Source organism: Heptranchias perlo, unplaced genomic scaffold, assembly GCF_035084215.1.
Source record: "Heptranchias perlo isolate sHepPer1 unplaced genomic scaffold, sHepPer1.hap1 HAP1_SCAFFOLD_331, whole genome shotgun sequence".
Classification (NCBI taxonomy): Eukaryota; Metazoa; Chordata; class Chondrichthyes; order Hexanchiformes; family Hexanchidae; genus Heptranchias; species Heptranchias perlo.
The window spans coordinates 102,501-112,500 of NW_027139343.1; positions in this window are offsets into that span (position 1 = coordinate 102,501).

Sequence of the window (10,000 nt, forward strand, 5' to 3'; positions counted from 1 at the left end):
ACCTGTGCTCGGACTTTTTGTGCCACAAGTGCAAGGGACCGTTTGCCGGCAGCTACTCGCACCCCCCCGCCCAGGGGGGGAATCCTCTGACCGGAGATCCGAAACGCCGGCCGAATCCATCCCCGTCGGACTTCCGAAGGGGTTCCCTCGACCGACTGACTTCCGAACTCCTTTCTGGGCTTAAACGGGTGGAATTCGGACCCTCTCGCAAGGGAGCCGAAGCCCGCCAGCCCCGGGAGGCCTCGGGGCCGCCGTTTTCAAGCCCGACCAAAAAACCCGAAAAATGGGGAAAAATGGGAAAAATTCCCACTCCCAAAAGGCTTAAAAGTCGGTTGGGCGGCAGCCCGGGTCGGTCTCTGCAGACCTGGAGGCGCTGGACACAAGTCTGGTAAACAGGCTAAGTCTCGACATGCCACCTCTTACTATCCTGCAGGTACCCCGCCAATCCCCCCGGAACCGGCTGGCAATTGGCGAATCAGCGGGACGAATTTGAATTCGTGACCGACTTTCTGACACCGAATCGCCGCAAACGCGTTTCGATTTTTCGGCTTCGGTACCTCCCATCAGACTTTGACTGGCCATATCTCCGGACTCACGTGTCGCAGCCGGGACCTTCAGGCACCGTTCGACGCGTCTACCCCTGCCCCGTCGAATGGCGCCCCTCGCGGTGTGGTCCGATTTCCGCATTTTGGTCAGATTTGCCTCCAAAATTTTCAGATTGAGTTGACGAATGCCCCCTACGGGGTAACCTCTTGCCCTTTCGGACCTGGTCCCTGTGACTTAATTTCCGCCTTTTGCTCAATCGTTTCCCCATTTATAATTAATTTTAAAAATCTGGTTACTCAGTTCTGGTTTACCAGTTCCCTCTTCGGACTTAGTTTTTGGTTAATCATTTCCGGTTCACCAGTTCCCGTTTTGGACTTAGTCTCTGCGGGCCGTTTCTCATCTTTTGGTTCATCAGTTCCCCTCTTTTAATAATTTTTTGGCTGCTTTCGTTTGATCATTTCCCTGCCTTCTGGGTAACTTTTCCACCTTAGGACTTCATCGCCGCACATTGTTTTCGACTTCTGGTTGATCATTTCACCCCTTTTAATCATTTTTGTAACTTTTGGTTAACCATTTCACCCAGCTTCTGGTTAACCATTTCCCCTTTGGGACTTAGTCTGTGAGCATTCTTTTGGGATTCTGGTTAACCATTTGCCAATTTTTAAAAAATGTTGCCACTTTTGTTTAATGCTTTCTGGTCAACCTTTCCCTCTTTCAGACTTCACCGCGGCACATTGCTTCAGCCTCCTGGTTAATCATTTCACCCCTTTTAATCATTTTTGCAACTTTTGGTTAACCATTTCCCCCAGCTTCTGGTTAACCATTTCCCCTTTGGGACTTGGTCTCTGAGCATTCTTTTGGGATTCTGGTTAATCATTTGCCAATTTTTAAAAAATGTTGCCACTTTTGTTTAATGCTTTCTGGTCAACCTTTCCCTCTTTCAGACTTCACCGCGGCACATTGCTTCAGCCTCCTGGTTAATCATTTCACCCCTTTTAATCATTTTTGCAACTTTTGGTTAACCATTTCCCCCAGCTTCTGGTTAACCATTTCCCCTTTGGGACTTGGTCTCTGAGCATTCTTTTGGGATTCTGGTTAATCATTTGCCACTTTTTTAAAAATGTTGCCACTTTTGTTTAATGCTTTCTGGTCAACCTTTCCCTCTTTCAGACTTCACCGCGGCACATTGCTTCAGCCTCCTGGTTAATCATTTCACCCCTTTTAATCATTTTTGCAACTTTTGGTTAACCATTTCCCCCAGCTTCTGGTTAACCATTTCCCCTTTGGGACTTAGTCTCTGAGCATTCTTTTGGGATTCTGGTTAATCATTTGCCAATTTTTTAAAAATGTTGCCACTTTTGTTTAATGCTTTCTGGTCAACCTTTCCCTCTTTCAGACTTCACCGCGGCACATTGCTTTAGCCTCCTGGTTAATCATTTCACCCCTTTTAATCATTTTTGCAACTTTTGGTTAACCATTTCCCCCAGCTTCTGGTTAACCATTTCCCCTTTGGGACTTAGTCTCTGAGCATTCTTTTGGGATTCTGGTTAATCATTTGCCACTTTTTTAAAAATGTTGCCGCTTTTGTTTAATGCTTTCCCTGCTTTGTGGTCAACCTTTTCCCCTTTAGGACTTCACCGCGGCACATTGCTTCAGCCTCCTGGTTAATCATTTCACCCCTTTTAATCATTTTTGCAACTTTTGGTTAACCATTTCCCCCAGCTTCTGGTTAACCATTTCCCCTTTGGGACTTGGTCTCTGAGCATTCTTTTGGGATTCTGGTTAATCATTTGCCACTTTTTAAAAAATGTTGCCGCTTTTGTTTAATGCTTTCCCTGCTTTCTGGTCAACCTTTTCCCCTTTAGGACTTCACCGCAGCACATTGCTTTAGCCTCCTGGTTAATCATTTCACCCCTTTTAATCATTTTTGCAACTTTTGGTTAACCATTTCCCCCAGCTTCTGGTTAACCATTTCCCCTTTGGGACTTAGTCTCTGAGCATTCTTTTGGGATTCTGGTTAACCATTTGCCAATTTTTTTAAAATGTTGCCACTTTTGTTTAATGCTTTCTGGTCAACCTTTCCCTCTTTCAGACTTCACCGCCGCACATAATTTTCGACTTCTGGTTGATCATTTCACCCCTTTTAATCATTTTTGCAACTTTTGGTTAACCATTTCCCCCAGCTTCTGGTTAACCATTTCCCCTTTGGGACTTAGTCCCTGAGCATTCTTTTGGGATTCTGGTTAATCATTTGCCACTTTTTTAAAAATTTTGCCGCTTTTGTTTAATCGTTTCCCTGCTATGTGGTCAACCTTTTCCCCTTTCAGACTTCATCGCCGCGCATTGTTGTCGACTTCTGGTTAATCATTTTTCCCCTTTAAATCTTTTTTTGCCACTTTTGGTTAACCATTTCACCCAGCTTCTGGTTAACCATTTGCCCCATTTTACTGAATTTTTCCGCTTTGGTTTAATCATTTCCCTGCTTTCTTGTCAACCTTTTCCCCTTTTGGACTTCGCCGCCGCACTTTGCTTTTGCCTTCTGGTTAAACATTTCTCCCCTTTTAATCCTTTTTCCCACTTTTGGTTCACCAGTTCACCCAGCTTCTGGTTCACCATTTCCCCTTTGGGACTTAAGTCTCTGAGCATTCTTTTGGGATTCTGGTTAACCATTTGCCACTTTTTAAAAAATGTTGCTGCTTTTGTTTAATGCTTTCCCTGCTTTCTGGTCAACCTTTTCCTCTTTCCGACTTCATCGCCGCACCTTGTTTACGACATCCGGTTAAACATTTCTCCCCTTTCAATCCTTTTTGCCACTTTTGGTTAAGCAGTTCAACCAGCTTCTGGTTAACCATTTGCCCCTTCTTACTGAATTTTTCTGCTTTTGTTTAATCATTTCCCTGCTTTATGGTCAACCTTTTCCCCTTTAGGACTTCGCCGCCGCACTTTGCTTTCGCCTTCTGGTTAATCATTTCACAACATTTTAATCCTTTTTCCCACTTTTGGTTAAACAGTTCACCCAGCTTCTGGTTAACCATTTGCCCCTTTGGGACTTAAGTCTCTGAGCATTATTTTGGGATTCTGGTTAACCATTTGCCACTTTTTAAAAAATGTTGCCGCTTTTGTTTAATCGTTTCCCTGCTTTCTGGTCAACCTTTTCTCCTTTAGGACTTCGCCGCCGCACTTTGCTTTCGCCTTCTGGTTAATCATTTCACCCCTTTTAATCCTTTTTCCCACTTTTGGTTAAACAGTTCACCCAGCTTCTGGTTAACCATTTGCCCCTTTGGGACTTAAGTCTCTGAGCATTCTTTTGGGATTCTGGTTCACCATTTGTCCCTTTTTAAAAGATATTGCTGCTTCTGTTTAATCCTTTCCCTGCTTTGCGGTCAACCTTTTCCTCTTTCAGACTTCATCGCCGCGCATTGTTTTCGACATCTGGTTCAACATTTCTCCCCTTTTAATCCTCTTTCCCACTTTTGGTTAAGCAGTTCACCCAACTTCTGGTTAACCATTTGCCCCTTTTTACTGAATTTTTCTGCTTTGGTTTAATCATTTCCCTGCTTTATGGTCAACCTTTTCCCCTTTAGGACTTTGACGCGGCACATTGCTTTCGCCTTCTGGTTAATCATTTCACCCCTTTTAATCCTTTTTCCCACTTTTGGTTAAACAGTTCACCCAGCTACTGGTTAACCATTTCCCCTTTGGCACTTAAGTCTCTGAGCATTCTTTTGGGATTCTGGTAAACCATTTGTCCCTTTTTAAAAAATGCTGCTGCTTTTGTTTAATGCTTGCCCTGCTTTGCGGTCGATCATTTCACCCCTTTTAATCCATTTTTGCCACTTTGGGTTAAACAGTTCACACAACTTCTGGTTCACCATTTCACATTTCGGAACTTTTATTCCCACCATTACTTTGGGCTTCTGGTTCATCATTTCACGCTGTTTTACAAATCTTTGCCGCTTCACTTTTAATCCACAAACCGTGGCTCGCTTTCGGGTGGGGGGGGGGTAGCGGGTTTGGGCCGGGCACTCGACATCCCGGTGTGCGACCGGGTTCGTTCTGGTACCGCTCGGTGCCCCTCGTCCTGCTCTTGCCGCGGAAGCAAACCAGACGACCGTCGGTCTCACGCCCGAGGGGAGAGGAGGCGGAAAGCGGTTTGCAGCCTTTCGCTGTACCTCCGGCGGGCAGCGCCGCACCTCCGAGTGCTCGGTACCGTTCGCTGCGCCTCGTCCGGCCGCACGCAGCGAGCCAAACCCGGAGGAAATCGGCCTGTGCCTTCTCGAGATATGGGCCTCCGGGTGGGACGGACAAACCGGGGCCCCGAGCTCGCTTTCGGCGGCCCGGCACTCGACTTCCCGGTGTCCGAACGTGATCCTTCCGGTACCCTTCGGTGCCCCTTGCCCGACTCCAGCTCCCGTGCTGAAGCGGAGTCGGTCGGCCTGACGGCCGCCGAGTTAGCCAGCGGAAAGCGGTGCGCAGCCTTTCGCTTGCAGCTCCGGCGGGCAGCGCCGCACCTCCGGCTGCTCAGTGCCGTCCGCTGCTCCCCTTCCGGCTGCACGCAGCGAACCATACCCGGAGGAAATCGGCCTCGGCCTTCCGGAGATATGGGCCTGCGAGTGGGACCAATAAATCGGTGCACATTTCCGGCTCGGTTTCCGGCCTCGGCACTATCAGTTCACGCCGTCCGACCGACGTCGTTCTGGCACGGTTCCGTTGCTCCTTGATCCGGTCCAGCCACGGTAATCAGCCGAAGATGGTGGGGGGGGGACACATTGCCCGCCGAGTTAGCCGGAGGAAATCGGCCTCGGACTTCCTCAGATATCAGCCTCCGGGTGGGACAGACAAACCGGGGACCCGAGCACGCTTTCGGCGGCCCGCTGGTCGACTTCCCGGTGTGCGACCGGGTTCGTTCCGGTACCGTTCGCTGCCCCTCGTCCTGCTCTAGCCGCGGAGACAAACCCGACGACCGTCGGTCTCACGCCCGCGGAGGGAGGTGGCGGAAAGTGGTTTGCAGCCTTTCGCTGTACCTCCGGCGGGCAGCGCCCGACCTCCGAGTGCTCGGTACCGTCCGCTGCGCCTGGTCCTGCCGCACACAACGAGCCATACCCGGTGGAAATCGGCCTGTGCCTTCCAGAGATATGGGCCTCCGGGTGGGACGGACAAACCGGGGCCCCGTGCTCGCTTTCGGCGGCCCGCTAGTCGACTTCCCGGTGTGCGACCGGGTTCCTTCCGGTACCGTTCGCTGCCCCTCGTCCTGCTCTAGCCGCGGAAACAAACCCGACGACCGTCGGTCTCACGCCCGCGGAGGGAGGCGGCGGAAAGTGGTTTGCAGCCTTTCGCTGTACCTCCGGCGGGCAGCGCCCGACCTCCGAGTGCTCGGTACCGTCCGCTGCGCCTGGTCCGGCCGCACGCAACGAGCCATACCCGGAGGAAATCGGCCTGTGCCTTCCGGAGATATGGGCCTCCGGGTGGGACGGACAAACCGGGACCCCGTGCTCGCTTTCGGCGGCCCGGCACTCGACTTCCCGGTGTGCGAACGTCATCCTTCCGGTACCCAACCGTGCCCCTTGCCCCACTCTAGCTCCGGTGCTAAAGCGGAGTCGGTCGGTCTCACGGACGCCGAGTTACCAGGCGGAAAGCGGTGCGCAGCCTTTCGCTGTCACTCCGGCGGGCTGCACCGCATCTCCGAGTGCTCGGTACCGTACGCTGCGCCGCCTCCTGCCGCACGCAACGAGCCAGACCCGGAGGAAATCGGCCTCGGCGTTCCGGAGTTATCCGCCTCCGAGTGGGCCTGACCAAGCGGGGTGAACTGGAAATCATTAACCAACGTACTTCCAGGTTTTCACCCGCAGAGGGCAGCACTCTCTTCTCCGTTTTAAACTGGGCCGACCCGGCTCCGTTTCGAGACCCGGCACTCGACTTCCCGGTGTGCGACCGGGTTCGTTCCGGTACCGTTCGCTGCCCCTCGTCCTGCTCTAGCCGCGGAACCAAACCCGACGACCGTCGGTCTCACGCCCGCGGAGGGAGGCGGCGGAAAGTGGTTTGCAGCCTTTCGCTGTACCTCCGGCGGGCAGCGCCCGACCTCCGAGTGCTCGGTACCGTCCGCTGCGCCTGGTCCTGCCGCACACAACGAGCCATACCCGGTGGAAATCGGCCTGTGCCTTCCAGAGATATGGGCCTCCGGGTGGGACGGACAAACCGGGGCCCCGTGCTCGCTTTCGGCGGCCCGCTAGTCGACTTCCCGGTGTGCGACCGGGTTCGTTCCGGTACCGTTCGCTGCCCCTCGTCCTGCTCTAGCCGGGGAAACAAACCCGACGACCGTCGGTCTCACGCCCGCGGAGGGAGGCGGCGGAAAGTGGTTTGCAGCCTTTCGCTGTACCTCCGGCGGGCAGCGCCCGACCTCCGAGTGCTCGGTACCATCCGCTGCGCCTGGTCCGGCCGCACACAACGAGCCATACCCGGTGGAAATCGGCCTGTGCCTTCCGGAGATATGGGCCTCCGGGTGGGACGGACAAACCGGGGCCCCGAGCGGTGGCACCCTGCTCGCTTTCGGCGGCCCGGCACTCGACTTCCCGGTGTGCGAACGTCATCGTTCCGGTACCCTTCGGTGCCCCTTGCCCCACTCTAGCTCCGGTGCTAAAGCGGAGTCGGTCGGTCTCACGGACGCCGAGTTAGCAGGCGGAAAGCGGTGCGCAGCCTTTCGCTGTCACTCCGGCGGGCAGCACCGCACCTCCGAGTGCTCGGTACCGTACGCTGCGCCGCCTCCTGCCGCACGCAACGAGCCATACCCGCAGGAAATCGGCCTCGGCGTTCCGGAGTTATCCGCCTCCGAGTGGGCCTGACCAAGCGGGGTGAACTGGAAATCATTAACCAACGTACTTCCAGGTTTTCACCCGCAGAGGGCAGCACTCTCTTCTCCGTTTTAAACTGGGCCGACCCGGCTCCGTTTCGAGACCCGGCACTCGACTTCCCGGTGTGCGACCGGGTTCGTTCCGGTACCGTTCGCTGCCCCTCGTCCTGCTCGAGCCGCGGAACCAAACCCGATGACCGTCGGTCTCACGCCCGCGGAGGGTGGCGGCGGAAAGTGGTTTGCAGCCTTTCGCTGTACCTCCGGCGGGCAGCGCCGGACCTCCGAGTGCTCGGTACCGTCCGCTGCGCCTGGTCCGGCCGCACACAACGAGCCATACCCGGAGGAAATCGGCCTGTGCCTTCCGGAGATATGGGCCTCCGGGTGGGACGGACAAACCGGGGCCCCGAGCGGTGGCACCCTACTCGCTTTCAGCGGCCCGGCACTCGACTTCCCGGTGTGCGAACGTGATCGTTCCGGTACCCAACGGTGCCCCTTGCCCCACTCTAGCTCCGGCGGTAAAGCGGAGTCGGTCGGTCTCACAGACGCCGAGTTACCAGGCGGAAAGCGGTGCGCAGCCTTTCGCTGTCACTCCGGCGGGCAGCGCCGCACCTCCGAGTGCTCGGTACCGTCCGCTGCGCCTGGTCCGGCCGCACACAACGAGCCATACCCGGTGGAAATCGGCCTTTGCCTTCCGGAGATATGGGCCTCCGGGTGGGACGGACAAACCGGGGCCCCGAGCTCGCTTTCAGCGGCCCGGCACTCGACTTCCCGGTGTGCGAACGTCATCCTTCCGGTACTCAACCGTGCCCCTTGCCCCACTCTAGCTCCGGCGGTAAAGCGAAGTCGGTCGGTCTCACGGACGCCGAGTTAGCAGGCGGAAAGCGGTGCGCAGCCTTTCGCTGTCACTCCGGCGGGCTGCACCGCATCTCCGAGTGCTCGGTACCGTACGCTGCGCCGCCTCCTGCCGCACGCAACGAGCCATACCCGGAGGAAATCGGCCTCGGCGTTCCGGAGTTATCCGCCTCCGAGTGGGCCTGACCAAGCGGGGTGAACTGGAAATCATTAACCAACGTACTTCCAGGTTTTCACCCGCAGAGGGCAGCACTCTATTCTCCGTTTTAAATTGGGCCGACCCGGCTCCGTTTCGAGACCCGGCACTCGACTTCCCGGTGTGCGAACGTGATCGTTCCGGTACCCAACCGTGCCCCTTGCCCCACTCTAGCTCCGGCGGTAAAGCGAAGTCGGTCGGTCTCACGGACGCCGAGTTAGCAGGCGGAAAGCGGTGCGCAGCCTTTCGCTGTCACTCCGGCGGGCAGCATCGCACCTCCCAGTGCTCGGTACCGTACGCTGCGCCGCCTCCTGCCGCACGCAACGAGCCATACCCGGAGGAAATCGGCCTCGGCCTTCCTGAGATATCAGCCTCCGAGTGGGCCCGACGAGTCGGTGGCACCCTGCTCGCTTTCAGCGGCCCGGCACTCGACTTCCCGGTGTGCGAACGTCATCCTTCCGGTACTCAACCGTGCCCCTTGCCCCACTCTAGCTCCGGCGGTAAAGCGGAGTCGGTCGGTCTCACGGACGCCGAGTTAGCAGGCGGAAAGCGGTGCGCAGCCTTTCGCTGTCACTCCGGCGGGCAGCATCGCACCTCCCAGTGCTCGGTACCGTCCGCTGCGCCTGGTCCGGCCGCACACAACGAGCCATACCCGGAGGAAATCGGCCTGTGCCTTCCGGAGATATGGGCCTCCGGGTGGGACGGACAAACCGGGGCCCCGAGCGGTGGCACCCTGCTCGCTTTCAGCGGCCCGTCACTCGACTTCCCGGTATGCGAACGTGATCGTTCCGGTACCCTTCGGTGCCCCTTGCCCCACTCTAGCTCCGGTGCTAAAGCGGAGTCGGTCGGTCTCACGGACGCCGAGTTACCAGGCGGAAAGCGGTGCGCAGCCTTTCGCTGTCACTCCGGCGGGCAGCACCGCATCTCCGAGTGCTCGGTACCGTACGCTGCGCCGCCTCCTGCCGCACGCAACGAGCCATACCCGGAGGAAATCGGCCTCGGCGTTCCGGAGTTATCCGCCTCCGAGTGGGCCTGACCAAGCGGGGTGAACTGGAAATCATTAACCAACGTACTTCCAGGTTTTCACCCGCAGAGGGCAGCACTCTATTCTCCGTTTTAAATTGGGCCGACCCGGCTCCGTTTCGAGACCCGGCACTCGACTTCCCGGTGTGCGAACGTGATCGTTCCGGTACCCAACCGTGCCCCTTGCCCCACTCTAGCTCCGGCGGTAAAGCGAAGTCGGTCGGTCTCACGGACGCCGAGTTAGCAGGCGGAAAGCGGTGCGCAGCCTTTCGCTGTCACTCCGGCGGGCAGCATCGCACCTCCCAGTGCTCGGTACCGTACGCTGCGCCTCCTCCTGCCGCACGCAACGAGCCATACCCGGAGGAAATCGGCCTCGGCCTTCCTGAGATATCAGCCTCCGAGTGGGCCCGAAGAGTCGGTGGCACCCTGCTCGCTTTCAGCGGCCCGGCACTCGACTTCCCCGTGTGCGAACGTCATCCTTCCGGTACTCAACCGTGCCCCTTGCCCCACTCTAGCTCCGGCGATAAAGCGGAGTC